General features: G+C 30.5%; 1 protein-coding gene across 2 annotated transcripts in view; it reads right to left on the reverse strand.

Annotated features, from left to right (window-relative positions):
* Delta (neurogenic locus protein delta) overlaps positions 1–21,395 on the reverse strand; it is a 196,666-nt gene that overhangs the window by 63,918 nt on the left and 111,353 nt on the right. The window lies entirely within an intron of this gene.

The following is a 21,395-nucleotide window of genomic DNA, read 5'->3' on the forward strand; positions in this document are numbered from 1 at the left end:
ATTGTCTTGCAGATGATACGATAATGTTACTTTTAAATAAATGTTTCCGTATGACATTAACGTGACTTTTAATCCATCGGTTAAGACCTTCTAAAGTAACAGACTAAAATACTTTCCAATCAGCATTGTTTTCCGTTTTGAAATGGCGGTTGGTATTAATTGCGTTTTTACCAGACAATTATAAAGGATGTGGCACCTGTAAAAATCAAAGGGATTGACTTTGGTTTTTGGATTCCACCTGCCTTAATGCACCGCGACCGTCGTTGCAGCTGCAAATGGGGGAAAGACGAAATATTCATTCTTTTTCCTTAAAATATTTTATTTTTTTAAACGAATTCGGATTTTTTTAGTACTTTTTTCCGTTTCCTTTGATTCTTATCTCTGTTTAAACGTTTTCCTTTGAGAATTAGTTTCAACGAACGTTATTTATTTGTTTAAAATTGCAATTAAACATTTCTATTCTTCTTTTTCATTATTCTAAATTGATTTACTTACAGCATTCATTTACGATTTGTTAAAATCTAGGACTATGTCGGTTCATATTAGAGTATTCTCATAAAATCATATGACCCAGAATGATATAAGTGATAATCAGAGGAGGCAGTGTATGGTCAATACAACGTACGCTGCAGAACTTTCCGTTTGAGCTGTTTATGTGGGTTTTTACAGGTACAATAATGTGTTTTATCACTTTGTTTCGATTTTGTTTGTATAGTTGACTATACAACAAATATGGTTTCGACTGTTTTATTTTGGACTTAAAGTTACGATTTTTTCTCCCTTTCGATTTTCTTTTTGATTAGCCAGAGCATCTTTTATAAACCTTATCAAAACTACCACCTCTAAAGTGTCAATTCTAATAGTGACACGTTTTTCTGATGAAATATATTTCACAACAGTTTTCAATAACGCTGGATAACTTTCAGCGATAATTTCTTTTAGTCAAACAGGAGAAGTAAAATTTCTAACAAAGGAATGGCAAAAAATGTATTATTTATAGAAAAATGACATCGCATTGGCGTTTCATATGCACCAGGGTTACCAACACCAATTGATCAAATTCCCCTATAATCTAAGTTAAATTCGCCAAATTCGGCAGAAAATGTTGCTCCACAAATTGCGCTCAAAATTATTTTAAGAAATGCAACAACTCTCCACCGCTTAAATAATATTTATTGTTTATCTTCTATAAAACTCTTGGCGTGTTCCATAGAAATCTGCAATAGCAGCACAAGGTACATTTTCATCTGTTTTCAAAAATGTCTATGCTTTCTCCAGCTTTTAATACAATGTATATTTTTTCTAAACCTAGAAAATGTGTCAGCTTGATAAATTCAGCGTATAAAATATTAGTACCGGACTATCGATGTTATATTTATGATGATAATAATGCATAATGCCAATCCCCAATCAACAGAGATTCCCCGCAGAGTAGGGAATTCCCCACAAGATGGCAACGCTTATTACCACATTAGTGATTTTTTGGTTGGTATAAAATAGATTTACAGTAATGGTCAGTGCTATATAACATTTACATACAGCTATTTGGAGCATGGCTGTGTTTAATTTACATCTATGATTCTTTGTATTGCTCTACTGATGTTTAGTTGTTTTTTTACAGTCCAAAGTTATTTTATATCGAGTCCAAAGGTACTAAAATATTATAAAAATATATTTTATATAATTTAACATTAGTATATAACTAGATTGTAACGGAACTACGTTATCAACATTTTACTTAGCTTGATTTTTTTCTATTAACGGTATTTAAGTATTTTTAACTTATTAGCAACTAATATTTGTAAAAGCAGGTGTCTCAAGCAGATGCACTTGGTCCCTTTTAAAAATTGTAGAGGTGATAATGATCAAAACAAAAAAATGTAAAGCATCTGAAAGCTATCCGATATTTTAATTGAGGCAATTTGTATTAACTAAATCATATAAAATTGTTAAAATAAATCATTCAATACTGAAATCACTACGGATAATTAAAATGAAATGAAGCGGCACCCAATAGAGACATCGTTTTGGTTATAAAGTAAAAATTTTTTCATGACAAACAGGCTTATTTCTAATTTTCCTTTATATCTACAACTAAATCCACCGATTTAGTGAAAAACATCTGCTTTTGGGAACTGTTAAGCAGATTGATCACGTCTTTTACAATACAGTTTTCATTCCTATTGTTAAAAGCATTATTCATTTAAATTCAAAAGGAAATTTACATATCCTGATTACTAAGAATAGTTTTCGACTATCTAGTTGCTATATAATTTTTTTATAAATGAACATATTAGTAAATATTAAATTCACCACTGCTGTATATAAATTACGAATTAAAATCAGTTTCAAGTGTTGTTTTTTTCGGTACAAATGGACATATTGTCTTTAGATATTATACAATTGTGAGTAACTTTATGCACATCTGTCTAAAATCTATTGTATTACTATAGAAAAATTAAGTGCTTTAAGCTATTATATAAATATGGAATAAAGGATATGTATATGGGAGATGTATTTTAGTCACGTTAACCTCTTTCTGTGGTGTCTGAATTTACTAATTAACGGGGGTTTTGAATCATGAACCTCTGCTATACAGTATTATAGCGGGTGACCATATTTTACATTATGGTGTTTGAGGGCATTTAGTCTTACTCAGCTTGGTTATTACTGTGTCAGAGTGAGTTAATTATTTGATGTGAGATTTTATACTTTCGATTTTGTCTTACACATGGGGTACCATGGGTACTACTATTGTTTATTTGTTAATATATTTTTAGTAATTATTGCCGACTAACAATTTGTCTCTACAGCGACTTAATTTGACTCATTTGGCCCTTACTTACTCTATAATAAAATAAAAGTTAGCAGTATTTTTCAGTGCTTTTACTATTTAATGTACTTATATAACTACATAATATCACACGGTTTGGTTCTCTTGAATCTGTGTGCTATTTCAGTGTTGTTCAAGTGTCCTAGCAGTTCGTATAGAGTAGGCAAAGAACAGAACTCAAAACACTACCTTACGGTACAACTGCTTTGTTTCTTTCATTGTTGGGTAAGCTGCTTCTTGTGCAGGAGTGCCTTATGCCAGACTATATCGAAGGCTTGCTCTACGCCCAAGAATATAGCTGAACATACTTTTCGCTTTGTACGTTTTTTTTTCATGATGTCTGTGATTAAATGTACCTGGTCAATTGTTGAAAGTTTGCTCAAAAAACCAAAGTGATATGAAGGTATTAAATTGTTTCTAACTATGATTGGTTTTATGATGATTACAGTTTTACTATGATTATGACAGGAGTTTTTCAAACACTTTCCATATTACTGCTTGTAGAGGAATAGGTCGATAAGATTTTACTTCATTTAGTGTTTTTCCTGGTTTCAGAATCATGATAACTTAATTAGTTAATTTCCGAACATTCGGGACATGTTTTATTCGGAATGCTGTATTAATGATGTTGGCGAGTATTATAATTGGCTTTCTTTGTAATTTTTCGGCACTTGTCTGGTTATTAACTCAAAGTATGGTTTTATTTAGATCGATGTCATTTTTCATAATTTTAGAGACATTTGTGGTAAACCTAGTTTGGCTATACAAGACTTTCGCACTCGCTGATTGGTAGATTATGTTCAAACTCAATTTCATTTGGTTTAAAGGTTTATTCTAAATCATAGGCGATTGCTTAAGCTTTCTGTTGATTGTTGCATGCCTACTTCCCCCAAGGTCTCTTATAGGTAGACTGTACAAATTTGATGGCTTTTTTCTAGTGTTTTTCCAGAATAAATAGTCATTTTCCTTGCCAGTTTTTGACTTCAAATATTTTCCTTTTTAACCTTTGTGTTATATTGTTTAACCTATTTTTATTCTTCGCCGTTCTATTTTGTTGCCATTTTTTTCTGAATTGTCATGTTTCAGCTACCATTTTCTTAATTTCTTTGGGATAATTGATTACTTTGCGCTCTCCTCTTAATTTGAGGAGTATTATTTCAAGCAGCTTGCTGGATCTATACAACAAATGTTTCTATTTCTAAGTTTAATTATTCAATTGTCTTGAGTACTATATTCAGTCGAATGAGATTGTCGAGTTCTTCTGTGTACCACTGTTGACAGACCAATATTATTTTTGTATGGTATTAACGTCATCAAGATACGTGTACAAGTTAGAATGCTTTTGGTGAATAATTTGTTGTTGTTGATCAAACATTGTTTTTGGATGCAAAAAATGGGAGAAAAAATGTTAACATCACGAAGTGATCTAATCGGGGTTTTGGATAGTCATAAACGATTTTGCTTTGTTAGTCGTTTTAGAATAAAACAAAATTTCTGGAAGCAAAGAGCACTTAAGTAAAAACATTAATCTACTACTTGTTTGTTACTGTTTGTAATCTACTATATTATTTGGATATGTCTCGATAATAATGAAACACTATTATTATTTATTTCAGCAGAAAAACAAAGCTGGTACACCAATAAATAGAATATGAAGAGATTTATTTGATTAAAAATATAACTTGGGAGTCGATGATTAATTACTCTAGGCTTCGAGAGATACATTCATCCGCTTATCTGCGGGAGTAATAAATTGCCGATAAATAGAAAATTGTTGCTCATAAAAGTAATTATCAGATCACTAATGGCTTATTGATCAGCATAAAGTTGTGCTTTTAACAGGAGTTTATAGCGAGATTGAAACGCCATGAAAACAGATTTGTCAGTACAATCATCACCGTAATCTCATTATGAAATGACAGATAAATCTAATATACGACCATCAATTTCATTAAACAATAAAAATAATATAATTAAATAATCGAATATGTTGTTTTTAACACGTTTTGGATAAATATTTTTATTGCATTTTAAATTAGACATGCTTAGTAGAATTTTAACTTACAAATTGCTTATATCTTTATGTACAAGCCTATAAATTAATTTTAAAGGATTTAGAACGGATAATTTTACCGATGACTATTAAATTACATTGGATACATTTGTAACAAACTTCGTTTCATCTTGAAGTCTCACTGACAAGCTTCACTTTGCAGTATGTTTTTCGTCGACGGATAAACAAAAAATTTTGTTAGTGCGTTAAAAATTGCGTAAAAATGAAAAATGCGTCTTAATTTGCACCGAAGGTCATCGAATTCTGTATGAAGCTTATGGCAATCATGCTTTTTTGCCGATTTCAACATGTGAACGTTGGTTTCGACGTTCTAAAAGTGGTGAATTTGAGACCAAAGACAATAATTTAAAGGCATTACTAGGTGAAACCATCAACAGAGATCGCTGTCGACTATAATTGATGCATTTGAGCCCAGCACTGCGTGAAAAATGGTCAGAAAACGATAGAAAATACAACAATGTTTGGAATATTAAAATAGGAAGTGATACCCCACTCGCCGTGTTTTCCAGACCTTGTTCATTCTGATTACTACTTGTTTCGACATATGGGTCGTGATCTGTCTGAGCAGCGCTTCACTACTCATGAAGATGCCAGAAAATGTGTTGATTCGTGGATAGAATTATACACTACTGATTCATGTGCCCTGTTCAGCAGCTGTGTTGCTTCCACGTTGTTGTGATTTAATAAACTTCTTTCATGTTGCATAATGATAACGCATTGATCATTAATCGAAGAACATTGTTTTGGCAGCGTTGAATTACTTGTCGATTTGATGTTTCGGTTCAATACCATATTTGCATCCCACATACTAATAATATATTCCGACTAACCAGTATAGTTCTTTAAGCCAAATCTGCTCTATTTTTTGTTATTTTGAAACATATAATTATTGCTATTTCCATAACAATTCTTGAAACTGATAATCTTCCTAGTTTAAATATTTAATAAACCAACACATAAGACAAAAAATTATCTGCATATTAATAATTAGTTTTTAAAACAGCTTTAATTGGCTGCCTTTCTTTTAAAAATTGTAACTACTTAATTATAATGATACCCATTCGCGCAACGTAACTGATTTGTATTGATTAAATTCGATTAATCGCTATTAATGAATTTAATTACTTTTACAATATTACGTAAAAAACAGTGAATAAGTGAAAATGACAGTATGACGACATGTGACGTGGTTTGCACATTTTTTATGTAACTGCAGCAATTATAACGGTAAATATTAAAAAGCTGCGAATGAAATTGAGGATTGGCTAATTAATATGAACTTTTAAATTGAGCTCGATACCGAGTATTTAATATACAAACACCTGCCAAAAAATTCTTTATTTATGCAAGCAGCCCTCTTGCCTTTTTCACCACCAAACTGAAAGTATATCACTTCCGCAATAATATTACGTTGGCAAGGTGTTTGGGGCTCTTGCAACTTGCACGGATGACAGCTAATGAAACCGTGTTCTTAGACATTTAAATTAAGAGTGACTAAAATATCAATACATATTATATAACATGCCTAATACAGTCTTGGTTGTTAGCTGTATGTGCAGTCTTTTCAACAACATAGTTTCTCTAAGGCTCTCTTTCTAAGACTGTACTCTTTTGAGTTTTTTCAATTAACCGGAATCAAATTAATTGACATTAGATAGGCAATCATTCAACAGTTACTCAAATTATTCCTTGACATATTTTATTTGAGCTTGAGGAAAAATGTTGCATGAAACAATAAAACTACAGAAGGTGGATTGTAGGTGCTCAAAAACTTCTAGCAATAAACTATTAGAATTAGGAGATATCCTTGAAAAACACCCCTAGTCCGCGGATTTAATTCAGCCCGCTTTACAGTTGAGGGTGTTAGGTTACTAAAAGCGAATTAAAATTGCTGTAAACTAGCACAGTTTAGTGGAATTTGGACACCAGAGTCGCCAAAACTTTGTTGTTTGATCCATTGTCACATATCGACGCAAAAACTTGGGTATATTACACTTGATCATCACTGCTCTGAATCATCAACTCGTCGTTGTTTTCGGTCACAAGTGAGCTCGCGCGGCAACCACTTTGCACAGAGCTTTCTCATACCCAAATATTCGTGAATGATTTGATGTACAGGTTCAGTTGATATCTCTAGAGTGTCTGCTATTTCACTCAATTTCAATTTACGGTCATTCAAAATAATTTTGTGGATTTTTTAAATGTTTTCGTCGGTAACAACCTCTTTTGGGCGTCCATTGCGTTCACTGGCTTCGGTTCTCATTTCACCACATCTAAACTTAGCATACCAATCCTTGATGGTTGATTTTCTTGGGGCAGTGTCCGGAAACTCGGCATCAAGCCAAGTTTGTGCTTCAACTGTATTTTTTCCCTTCAAAAAGCAATATTTTATCAACACGTCAAATTCCTTTTTATCAATTTTTTTCACAATAACAAAAGTTGCTTCACTCAAAATACTATAATTCACAAAATAATGATCCGACAGCTGTCAAATTTATACACATATATTTTGAGGGATGGGACTAACTAAAAAACATATGGATTTCATTCTAGTAGCGCCATCTATGTGTCAGGCCCAGATCTTTTCAAATGACCTGTTATTCAGGAGATACAATTCAACAAATACAAATTGACGGACGAATGTACCGATCACAGATAATTTTGCCGAAACTTCTTCAGATGCTGTTCAGATGGAACAACGATCATGTACATCGCTTTAGTAGTTTCTTCACGAGACAGGTGTTATGTAGTATGACAGACGGTTGCTCAATAGAAAAGGTGTTTATGTCAATGACTGTTAAGTTACTGATTCTTCAAAACAAGGGATGTCTTTATATTTATGAATCCTGACACTATCCTTATTTTAACCTTAAGATATAAAAGAATGAGTAGTTGATTAATATTATCCGAAATTAATCCTTTTGATATCTCTGACATATCTGAGATAGATTGATTTCCATTTTATAGGAGGAGGAAAACTACCGAACAACCCCATTCCTCTTCTAAAAAGTGTCAAATAATCCGAGGTGTTGAATGATATAGGAATAATAAGTACATCCCTGTAGTTGTTTTTTTTTCAAGAATTAAGAGTTTATATTAAAATAAGATTGATTTGGCAGTATTTCTGTCGGTACGAGTCGCTACTTATTTCTATTGTCAAGCACACCTAAAACTTTGTTCTAAGCTCTACACTAAACTTTTCATAACTTTTATACAATCAATCAATTCGATGTTATCGAATCACTTGATATCGATATATTTTATCCGATATGTTTTATATCAAATGAATTTAGAATATATCAGAAATATCCAACAACATATTCTAGGAGATCTAGAAAGCTTCGTTCTTGTGGCGAGTTACATAATTTTTTTTAAAGCTGACAGAAAACTAATTTAAGATGTTGTTGATTATATGTACAATGTTGATCTGCGAAATGCAATCAATATCGTTATAAAATAGCATCGTCGATATTGACTGATAATATAGAGTTGACAATATGATCATCGTGTCTTAGCATATTACATTGTACAATATAGCATACAAATGTTTATATAGTTCCATCAAAACTCATCAGACCTTTTTAAAAGCTGCACGAGTGTCTACCCAGAAAAGAAGCGGACATAAAGCCAAATGAGTAAATTGGTTTTTGGCAAGGTTTAAATAAAAACTATTGTACTTATATCGTTTTATAAACAAATTTCATCTGCCTATGGAAGAATTCGTTTTTTAAACCTTGGTTGTTTTTAGTTATTTTGTTATATTTTATACTGTCTCCCTTCTTATTTTAAATTACAGACTGGATATATACAAAATAACATACGATATATTGAAAATATTCATATAATTAATCATCAACATCCCTAATTCACATGTATATGGTTACAATATATAATATTTAATAATATAATATATATTATTTATTAAGTACAAAATATTTGCTAGGATTGGAAAAGTGTAATTGATTGTCCATTCAGATTTTTATAGATTCACATTTCGGTTCAAACTATTAATCAACAAATCAATGATACTGAATGAAAGAATGCCCATATATATAAAGGGCGTTGATTTTTCCCATGATAACGCTAGGCCACACACACTTTTGGGAACTCTGTAAAGACTGACAGAACTTGACTGAAAAATTGCGGCGCAACCATCATTTATATAAAATTGTTTAGATTTTTTGGAATGGTTAGGACAGTTTCAATAGAGCTTTTGATTTTTTTGGGCTTAATTTTTAAACCATGATTGTGTACTTTGCTATAAATACCAAATTTACTAATATTAAGAAAATATCAAGCAAAACTAAAATCCAAGTATACAAAGCAATTTACAGACAGATTTGGATCTTCTATATACAGCTGATTTATCATACCAGACATTATTGGGGAAACATACGCTGGCGTGACTAATTATGACATTACTTATTATTAAGAATATTCAAGATCAGCAAACAAAACCTTCCAAATACTCTAAAAAAAATAATGTAACTAAAAAGTTCTTCCATAGGCAGATCATGCTAAATATATTGGCATGTATTTGAATACAGGCCTTGGAAAGCTTAACATATGAAATTCCACTGTGGAGTACTGCTGTTGGACTAACAATGTTGTCCTTTCGATGTTCCAAAATAAAGTCTTGGCTGCAATTGTAGATACTGTTTGTTGTGTTTCAAGTACTGTTATTGTTGTTGTTGTTAGTGCGCTTCAATGTATAGGCCAACAGTGTAACAGTGAAGTTCATAAACTAATTATAGATTCATATTTATATTATAGGTGGCATATTCCAAGATAATTTCTTTGCTTTTAACACTAACTAGCCGAACAATTTTTTTATTAATAGTTATGTGTAAATTTATGTTGTAATTAAACTTTGATTTAACACAGTTGATCATTTTTTTTATATAATAAGATACTTAATCTTAATAAAGCTTTTTAGTTTTTAAATAAGGAATAAGAACTTGGTTTTTAAAGATGTTTTATTTACATTGGCCGAAAATAACCAATTATATTTTGACTCGTGCACATATTTAAGAATTTTCGGTATATACTCAAAAGTACTGAGATCATATTGTCAAGTAATAATATTAATCTAAAAAAATACATAAAGAACCACCAAGCGAGACGGTCATTAGGCATGGAAAGTTTCATTGTTCGGTATTACTGGACTGTAGCGCGTATACCAACTGTTTTAAAGTCTTGTTTCTACCATGAAACTCCTTATTTCTTGTATCGCGTATGGTACTTTCGAAAAGAAAAAAGAGAGAAAAAATATATTCCGTAATTTCTTACTTAAACTAATATTATATTTATTTCGTATATTGTGATTTTCAAAATGTCTAAATAATAAAACATGGCCTGCATATATGAATGTGAAATAATATTAAGGATTTTTAGTGTACATTCAATGTGTTTTATTATAACAGATTATACATTTTTAAATTATGTCTTTATATTTTTCATCTTCATAGCAACATTTGAATTTAATGGTACCCATTTAATATAGGAAATTGATCCGAAGGGGTATTATCTGATGAATTTGGAAGATGGTATATGTGACTGAAATATAAAAATATGATTTACAACAATTGACTTCCTAGGATTCATTTTGGTTTAAGTTTTTAATGTATCATATTAGATATCATTTAGATAATCAGGTCAAATATAGTAAAATCGGTACTTTGAAAACGTGGAAACCATTAAAGATAGTTTTTTAAATTAACTAAGAATGCTTGTTCAAGTTTCCAATAGGTCTGGATATTTAACAGATATTTCTTGTATCGCGTATGGTACTTTCGAAAAAAAAAGAGAGAAAAAATATATTCCGTAATTTCTTACTTAAACTAATATTATATTTATTTCGTATATTGTGATTTTCAAAATGTCTAAATAATAAAACATGGCCTGCATATATGAATGTGAAATAATATTAAGGATTTTTAGTGTACATTCAATGTTTTATTATAACAGATTATACATTTTTAAATTTTGTCTTTATATTTTTCATCTTCATAGCAACATTTGAATTTAATGGTACCCATATAATATAGGAAAATGATCCGAAGGGGTATTATCTGATGAATTTGGAAGATGGTATATGTAAATGGAATATAAAAATATGATTTACAGCAATTGACTTACTAGGATTCATTTTAGTTTAAGTTTTTAATGTATCATATTAGATATCATTTAGATAATCAGGTCAAATATGGTAAAATCGGTACTTTGAAAACGTGGAAACCATTAAAGATAGTTTTTTAAATGAACTAAGAATGCTTGTTCAAGTTTCCAATAGGTCTGGATATTTAACAGATTTTTTTAAGTTAAACTTTCCAAAAATAGTGTTTTGTTGGCTTGCTATGTAAGAAGTAATATTTATTGTTTACATTCTTTCAACAAGAAAATAGCGTTCTACAACAAAAAACATTAAATTTTTAACAGTATTAATATATGAATAGTGATTTGTGATTAATATATCATAAAATTAATAGGGTTCTAGAGAAGACATGGATTTAAGCGTATAATCTGGAAACTGAACCAATCAATCTAATATTGTACAAGAAGCGAGCCTAAACTGAAAAAAAACAACTTCGAAGGTTAAAAGTTTTCTTCAATTATAAAGGGTGTTACTAGTCTGATCAAACTATCAACAACGTATATCAAAAATTCAACCTACATTATTCCGTATCCGCCCTATTCGCCTGATATAGATCCATCGGAATTTTTCGTTGGGGACATTTCACATTTAAGGTTGATTAAGAGGGGACAAAATAAATTAAAATAATAATAATAACTTAAACTGAAATAGCCATTGATACTCAACAATCAACAATCCTAATATTAAAGCTATAGAAGTGTAAATCTGTTACCAATTTAATATTCAAGATTTTACATTGATCATTAAAAGTGAAAAATATTTATGAATCACAAATGTTTTTTTTTATATTTTAGTCTCTTTTTATCAACGAGGGTTTATCTGGACTGGGCCTATTGTTTAATGCGAGCTCCGAACCATGGTCCTCGGCATTAAACCTAACGACTGGCCATTATCCAACTTAGATATCATATCAGAAGACATCCGGTCTTACCCAGCCTGGTTACTGGCGTGACTGGGATGGTTATTCCTTGTTGAATTTTCCAGTGCAGTGATAATGACATCTACCTGTTCTAATATTAGACTTTCTTAGAAACTTTAAACTATGCCAATTACGTTATTTTTAATATTTGTACTTATATTTACTTTGACATATTCCATGAAAATTTGTATAATATAACTGTTATAAAAACATTTTATAATTCACTATCAGTAGTTGAAGATACTCATAAGAACACTCATTGAAGATACCAAATGACGGATTTCTTCAGTTATTTACGTATGGTTTAATTCTTGTTATCGCTTATAATAATAAACGTTTTGTTGTTCAAGAACTGTGAAAATTAAATCGTTTTCAACCTTTTGCTAAAAATGAATAGCTTTGTTGCTTATTTAAAGATATGATGTAACATCTAGTCATGGTGTCAATCATTACCTCAAGCGTCTTAAAACACGTACGTTATAGTGTGCGAGTTTAACATATTGTTTTAAACTTTTCAACCAAATATATTGTTAGGTATTTGTCGCATTCTTATCATGAAACAAAAATATTGCTTTAACTGTTTTTTACTGTTCATTGTTTATTTCAAATGTTAAGTTACTTTGTGAAAATTATTCTCTGTTTTTTCATTTTTGATAACATCTCAACTGATTTTTATTTTGGCTTCAGCGAAAAAACATGTTGCTTATATTTTAATAAGATAACATACAATAACAATTAAAGACTAATGATAAACATTAGTATGAATATAGTTACACAAGTAAAGTCATCAATAATAAGTTATTGTCCATATTTGGAGATTTGACTTCTTCCGTACTAGTCTTGTGATTATTTCTTAAATTCATTTTCCTGTAACTCTTTTTATATTGTCTTATTTTTGTCTTGCCGCATCACATCCCTTTCAAGTTTCTGTAAGACACTTCTGCTATGTGTGGAAATGTATCATTCATATCTTTTTCGCTTTAACTTAATTAATAGTTTGCTGTGGCTTTTCTTTAGGCAATAAATTTTACAAGCTATTATAGGTGCCTGCATGTAATTTGATCAACGATATCTATTTATGAAAATACGAACTATTAATGTAAACAACTTAGCCTAATTATTAATTTTGTAGGTTTTGACAATATATATAAAATAATTTTCGACAACAATTATCTTTGTTGTTTGATTTAAGGACATCTGTCAAAACTCGTCAAACACTTTTAGAAACTTATGGTGATGCTGCTTCGTAATATTTTCGGTTTTGGTTTTGACGGTTTAAAAGTAGTAATTTTAAAATCAATAAATAAGAATGGCCTAGGGGACTTAAAACGTTCAAGGGCTAGACATATTGGAGAAAAACTCTCAAATAACTTTTAGACTGCTTAGCAGTTGATAAACCAATTGTTTCCAGGCCTTTCACACGCGAAAAATGTCACATGCTGCAAAGATGGGAGCAAACTCTAGAAATTGTGGAACATTCATTAACAACTAGAGTACCAAATTTTCACAATAAATAGCTTTTTAAACTGAACAAGTACAGTAGTAAAAAAGTACTCTGTATTCCTTATGTGAAGAAACGAATTTAAATTGGAAGAATGACCGAAATATACTGTATGTTATATTACTGTGATCGAAAAATAGTAAGATGTAAATACCGTGTTGTTTATTTGGAATTACTTCTTCCAGGCTAAATGGCCATCAAATGATATTATCTGAGTATTTTTTGCATTACTTGCGTGGTGGAGTGCAAGAGAATCACGAGCATATAACTCGATTATTCATCAAACAACCATAATACGTCTCATAAAATTAGTACTTCACTCATATTATTCCACAACGGCCCTGATTCACCTGATTTAATTCCACTGAACGTGCGGCTTTTGTCTAAACTAAAGAAAATCTTTAGAATACATCCTTAAGAACATTATGTAAAGAGAGAAACTTGAAGATAACTAAATAAATTCGGAAAAATAAAAACTCTGTTGTATCCTTAAAAAGTATCAAGACAGTAATTTGAAATTTCAAATCAGATGATAATATATACTAAATAGAGGAATTTAAATAGGAAGAAGGATTCACATATATATGTAAGTAATAAAAGGATAGACAAGGAGAACAATAAGATGTTAGAGAAACTTAAGTTTTATATAAAGTTTTTTTTTCATTTCAAACTATAGGAATGATGTAGTACTTCTTGTTTGTATGAAATAATAGCAGTAATGTCGGACCAGCCACTGGAAAATAATGGTCTATACTTACTGCATGCTTGAAAGCGTCCGATAGCGGAACGGCATGGCCAAATTTTTCGTAAAACCCAGTTAGAAGGTGCAAATAATAATGCGTCCGAAATGCAGAAAAAAAACACTCCCTCCTGCAGGCATATTTCATACATGCCGTGCATTCTGACTAAATATTTGACATAATGAATTCGTTTAGAGTCTGGTCGATTTTTAAATTATGAATAATTTGAGCTGCTTTGCTGAACATAACGGTAAAAGAATAACCAGCACGATTATTAGGGGATATTTTTACGTCTTTTAAGAGTCTTGTGATCGTCATGACCTTGTTTTTCATTTAATTTTGTTTAAATAACGTGGAAATAAGCCGTAACCACAGGATATATATTTTTTGTCCCATTTATTTTTAATTCTACCGACATACGAAACGTAATATTACTTTGAAATTGGTATATATGGTAAATTATGTTTTTATACGAGGGTTATTATTTTTTACATGTACAGTACTTGACGTTGAGGTATTTATGAGGTTTTTTTCTCTTTTATCTGGGTTTCCGATTGTTGCTATGCTATCTGTAAATACACCATTATAATGCACTAAACAGCAACTGAAGAAACCCCAATAGATAACATTTTTAATATACGGGCAGAAAAAATTAATTAAACGAAAAAGACCCAGAAATAGTGAATAAGAAAAAACAATATCATACTATAAACTCACTGACCAATCTGATGTTCGCTGAGGGTGAACCTTCTAGCGTTTTTCATGATATAGTTTACACTGCAGAGCAATATATATTCTAGAGAATGAATGAAGAAAATACCAAAAATTTATAACTAATGGATCGCTCGCTACTGTAAATCTTAACGGGATCCAGTTAGAGCAAAAGAAAGGGGGGGAGGGGTTTCAAAAGCAGTTGGTATCAGTAATACAGGAGAAGTGGCATATACCACTGAAATAATAAACCGAGATGCCAACTTGCAGGAACTTTTGCTTCTCTAAGATCATGTGTGTGGAAAAGATAAGATATTACAATCACGGCAAATCCAGTTCTTTAGAACGATTATCTTGCCAATACTTCTACATAGTTTCGAGATTTGGACACTGCTTACTTGGTTGTAAGGCAAATTCTACATATTTCTCTCCGGTATCGTATTAGAAATGAAGTCATTCATTTAAAATGCCATACTTAGCGCACAGTTGAGAAAGAAATTTAGAGATGCAGACTACAATGGTTTGTGGCGAAATCGAGCTTTTGGTTGGAAGACATGACTCCGAAAATGACATGGACCAAGGTCATAGAAGGCGATCTGTATCGGTATTGGTTAAGAAATATGAAATCGGCGACGATTGACTGAGGATAATGATGAACAAACAAAACAAAGTTCTAGTAATAAATTGAGAAACAAATATAAGTAGACGATAAATATTATTCTGTCGACATGAAGTAAAGATAGCTGTATTTTTATGGATCATACGTAAATAAATGGATGGAATAAAAGCTGTGGAAGTTCACTATTTTGAAGTGTTGAAGCTTTTTTATATTCAGAAAAATTAGTACAATGTGCTTTGTTCAATGTATTGTCTATGCTTTAGCTACAACTATTCTCCACTCCATCAGTCAAAGCAATAATGTGACAATATGGTTGGCGCTTAAGCTTCATTGCTAGATTCAGTTGCATCAATTAATCAATCAACGTTTGAGCCGTTGAAATTGAATACATAACTGTATTAAACTCTGTTTTGAGTTATTCCAGTGTATTCACTTTACATCTTCTAAAATGCTTCATCGTTTCTGTGATACATTCACGGCCTCAAGGCGGTTTGGAATCACTTGTTGAACCACCCACAATTTCAAAGAGCTCTTCTGGAATTTGGCATTGATCTTGGTCTCCATTCATGATTTTTATCAATATTGCCAAAATTGATATTTTTTAAACGCTGGAACCGGTTGAAACCTATTTTTACTGATAGAACTTGTTCCCTATATGCTTCACACATAGTCTTTTTTTCAAACTAAAAGAAAAATTAGCGTTTATTGGAAATTGTATTTTATTGTCACAAAGTTTGGCATGGAGAGTACAAGCAAAATCTGTTGATTATGCTTCAACAAAAGTGACAAATACTGATTTTTAAAAGAATGGAATAATGTTTTGACATGCAAATTCTTATAAGATGGTCTGATGTCATTTAATGCTAGTTATATCATAAATCCCCCAAATTTATTTGCACACCATATAAGCTCAAACGGAATATCAATTTTAATTATATAGTGTATTTATAATATTATTCTATATTATATAATTTCATATTTTTAAAGAAAACAATTGTTACAATAACAATAATTACTTATTGAGATTTTTTTAATTAATTATGTTACTTTCATGAACACATATGCATAGTATTTTAGTTAAACATAAAACATACAGTTGTTGCGTATTCGTATTATTACCAGATAAACACGTTGTAAGTGCAATTGTCCTTACAACAGAATGTTATTCATCCTGTTGTTTTCTTAATTTTTTCCAGCAGATATACCAGTTTATTTTCTTTTTACCACACGGCCAAGCAACAGAGAAAACAAACCAATCGTATTACAGGAAATAGTCGTAATATTTTACCAGATTTCGAGCCAAGTTAATACCACCAAAAGGTAAAATTATTTTAAAATTGGTATTTCGTAAAAACCTCATTCTATTTCAGTCGTCCATCTCTACTCATGCTGCAATCTAAATTCATAATTTAATTATGCCTAATGACAGCAATCAAATTAGTTTTCAGGGGCCCTCTCGAGCAGATTGCTTTTGAGATTAATTAAATTAGCGCAAAATTGTTATTTGACTGATTAAATACACACACGTTATTGATTAATAAGTCCAGTAATGAAATGGTACGACATAATATTAGATTGTTATACAGTGATTACGATTATTTACCCTAGATATTTCATTTTATATCATTACAATCATAACCATGGAAGTTTTAAAAAATTCTTTGTTATTTTTTTAATTATGTGATTTTCATAAATAACTGGGAATGATCTTGCAGAATCTTTTAACGATTGGTATGAAATTCTGATGGAAGTTGAACCTTGAGTTTGTAATCCTATTGCTTCAATGTATTAAAAATGACAATTATGCGTTAAATTACTTCAGGTAAATTGGACTTGGGTTGTCTTATTATGTTATAGGGGATTCCGTATCACATATTTTGACATAATTGTCCTTGGTCGTTTTTATGTTAATTATAAGAATAAGACATAAAAATAATAAAAACAATTAAAATAAGAGCGTAGAGTTAGATGTCCTAGATGTAGTACAATTGTATCAACTCAAATTTTCATCTAAAAATATATTATATTGGTTCTATTCTGACCAGTATGTTTTACTAGTATTACTAGCGTTTTCTATCCCCATTACAGTTTACAACATCTTTACTTTCTTTACATTCTACTGATGTAAATGCTCTTACTCTAGATCAGTTCCTGAAAGCCTATCAATAATCTAGTAAAAATGGCAAAAATAAATCAAGGAACCTCAACAATAGTGGCAGCAGTTAAAATCATCTACAGTTCCTGCCGTAGATATGGAAAATCACACCTGTTTATTGCCGGCTTGGTTGGCGTAGTAATAAAGGCCACAGAACGGTCCTCCTGTTGTTGTGATAGTCGTGGGTTCGATTCCTGCTGGAGTATGATCGTACATTTGTGTTTGTGATAGTTTAACATTTGCGATTGTTAAATGTTAAACATAAATCCAGTCCAGATAAACCTTAATTAGTAAAAAGGCATGCATACTGCACTTTCCATATAGCTGCAACCTCCACTTACTTTCTGCAGTTTATATATTTTAATGTTTATATAACCTATATGAAATTAAAGATCTCCTAATCCAAATTTTTTTTCCCTCAACGTCGTGAGTACATATCAGCGTGACTAAGAATTTATAATAGTCATAATTCAATTCAATTAAAATTTACTCTTTTTCAATTATACTTACGAAATTAATTTGGAGGGATTTATAGTAGTTGGCCTAACTTATGGAATTTGAAAATTATTATGTATTATTATTATTCAAGTATATACTTCATGTAATTGAATTAAATGAATAATGAACGTAAGTATTGGAAGGAATACGATAATAAAACAATACAATGGAATACGACACACCTACAACACTAAGTGGTATAATATATAGATAAAAAGGTTTCGCCATTATAACAGTTAACAAAAGTAAGCCCAATAGGATCATGGAAGATGAATACCCATTGCAATCAATGCTTTTAATTCGAGAATTGAATAAAAATATATAAATAAGAAAGAAAGCAATAAGCTCCATTTATATCTTATAAAATGTTCATGGCAGTAATAAAAATTCATTACTAATATTCGACATGTTCATAAAGATATAACAGATATATGATAGTAATTCTATTGATAGTTTCATTTTGTTTTGCTAGAGAATGTTTTAATGTAGATAAATCGTGAAAGAAGTTATTTGAAACATACTGTTAGATATTTCAACAAATCGACGAAGCCAAATATTCATTTTAACCGTTATCTATCCCATTCAGGGTGAATAACTTTTTAGAATGCTTCTGTTAAACCATGATGTATGTTTGGTATTATTAATCGAGACTACAAGATCGGGAAGTAGACAAATGCGTGCATTGTTATCGATGGCCAAAACTCCAAATCTATTGAAAAAGATGTGAGATATGACCATAACCCCACGAGATATGACATTTGAAGGGTGCGTTATTTACGAGACAATTTTATCTTATCAGAAATCCACAATTCCTTTCCAATCAGTCTTCTTGAGAAGCGTGCTGTTATTCGTAATAAATATACAGTAATTGCGCGTTATAATAAAGAGGATTTAACGTTATTTTCACGTCATTTTTCTATCATGTCATAACACGCAAATTAAAAACATCGTCTGCCGTTGAGAGCGGATACGAAGAAAATGCAAAACAGAGGAATATGCATCCGAATTATTATACATGCAGCCTTTTATGTGTTAAAATATACGTATAAGCCGTTTCAACACAAAAGAAGTAAAGAAATAAATCTATATTTATTGTTTGGAGTCACGTAAAAGTGGTCATTGCTTGTATTAGGGATTACTTCTGAATATGTTAATGGATGCGAGCTTCCTGGGAATACCCGCTACACTTATAATAAATTATTTTCAATTTAAATTGTTTTTCTAGGCTAGTACAATATCCGTGTGTATGTTTTCTACTCATGTCGTGTTGATGTTCATTTTTCGATATTGTATTACAAGTATTAGTCCAGTTGAATCAGTTATTTCAATAGGTATGATATAAATAAAGAATTACAAAAGTATTTACAAGTTTGTTTAGTAAGATTTTAGTAGAAATAAAATCATAAAATTGCAAAAATTCACCATATTAAGGCAAACACCAATTACAAGCTTCACGAAACATTGACGTCACTTAACGTTTCCTAACCATCGTGTCCGTATTCCAACGTCTGAACTTTTTGGCGTGCTTTCATTTTATTTAGATTATTTGTCTTATATTTTACAATAAAAAAATCAGTGTTGTTGTATCTACAGAAAAAAAAGATAAACGAAAAACATTTTTTTACAATGTGGGATTTATCAAGGTAAATAATTCGAATTAATTTGCACAGAATTGATTCTAAAACAATTTATTTTTAAAATAATACTAGAACTCTTACAGAATTGAAGTGAATATTACAGACACGTAGGCCATAATATGTGATAGAATATTAAAGAAAACCGATTAAAAAATATTATCAGTATAACAAGTGCAGGTAATAAGTCTAAAGAGTACCCAATGATAGCACAATCACCACTTAGGAATTGTATTTTAAGAATAATATTATCAAAACCAAAATGGCAATTATGGCAAATCTTCTGAAAATTTTTATGATGGTTTGATATTCAATTTGATGAAAATTTGACAGGGTTACAGACAAGAAGATAATAAGTATTTGACAAAAGGTTTAGATTATTAAACTAGATTTTTGCTTAGTTTTTTTTTACATGGCTTCAGACATGACAACATTTGCGTTCATACATAGTCCATACGTAAGTATTGTCTGAAATGTTTGCAACTGTCTCCTATAACACATCCATACCGGGCTGTGCATTATATTTCATTAATGTTCGTTAATGCTCGAAAAGTTCATTAAATCATTTTTCAATCAAATATGTATCAGTAATCCTAATGGTGTTATAGCTTTCCAAGATTAGTTATCATGTCTATTGACATTTGTTAAAAATACTACTGCACAACAACGAAAATATTTCGAGTTTAAAAATAGCAGTTTTTTTACAAGTGTGCACCTGCTGAAGACACAAATCATCTTAAAAATGACTAATTAGATCTTGTCATGTATGAAAGACAGTAATTGTTTTTTTTTCTTGAAGAAAATTTCTCTTCGGATCTTGCAACACCAATCCAATGTTAACCTGTTACTTATTTAATTTTTTAATAACATATTTCCGTTCTTGTGACTTACTATATTGTTTCTGTTGAAATTATTGCAACATTATTTACAGTCCGTTAAAATGTAATAAAATGTTATGAAAAGTAGCATGATTATTTGTGATATATTTGTGGTTATACAATTTGTTTCATATATAAGAGGTATCTTAGGCTTCTTATAAAAGTCATCATTATTTCAAAATCAAGGTAAATGAAGGAGGAAAAGTCTGGTTTAACAGAATCCTATAAAATTCTTGCCTACCAAGTTTGATTTGCCGTTCAAATGTCCTATTTGTTATTTATTTTGTTTCATATTTAGATATTTTTTATTATTATTTCATTCGAAGCTATAAAATTGAAATGGAAAATGAAAACTGAACATAATAAATACAAGACGAGTTTTGACATAATTCAATTTCAAAGAAAAATTAATTAATGAATTACGTGATCATATTCGAGACATTGGATTGTAAAGGACGATAGAATACGAAGATCTTCTCAATTTTTGCAAGAACGTCAACAGAGCACAATGAAAATATTTACTATTTTATCTCTATAACAATTAAAATTACATTTAATAAGGGGTCGAGGAAAAGTAATTTATTTCTCCTTGATATTTTTAAAGCGAATTTATCCATAAAAATCTCACTAAGCTCTTACCATTTTTTGGTAAAATCATGATTGTAGATTAAATTCTATA

Source organism: Rhynchophorus ferrugineus, unplaced genomic scaffold (assembly GCF_030347505.1).
Source record: "Rhynchophorus ferrugineus isolate W39M unplaced genomic scaffold, kcgeb_rfMv2 rfM5, whole genome shotgun sequence".
In the NCBI taxonomy this organism is placed as follows: domain Eukaryota; kingdom Metazoa; phylum Arthropoda; class Insecta; order Coleoptera; family Curculionidae; genus Rhynchophorus; species Rhynchophorus ferrugineus.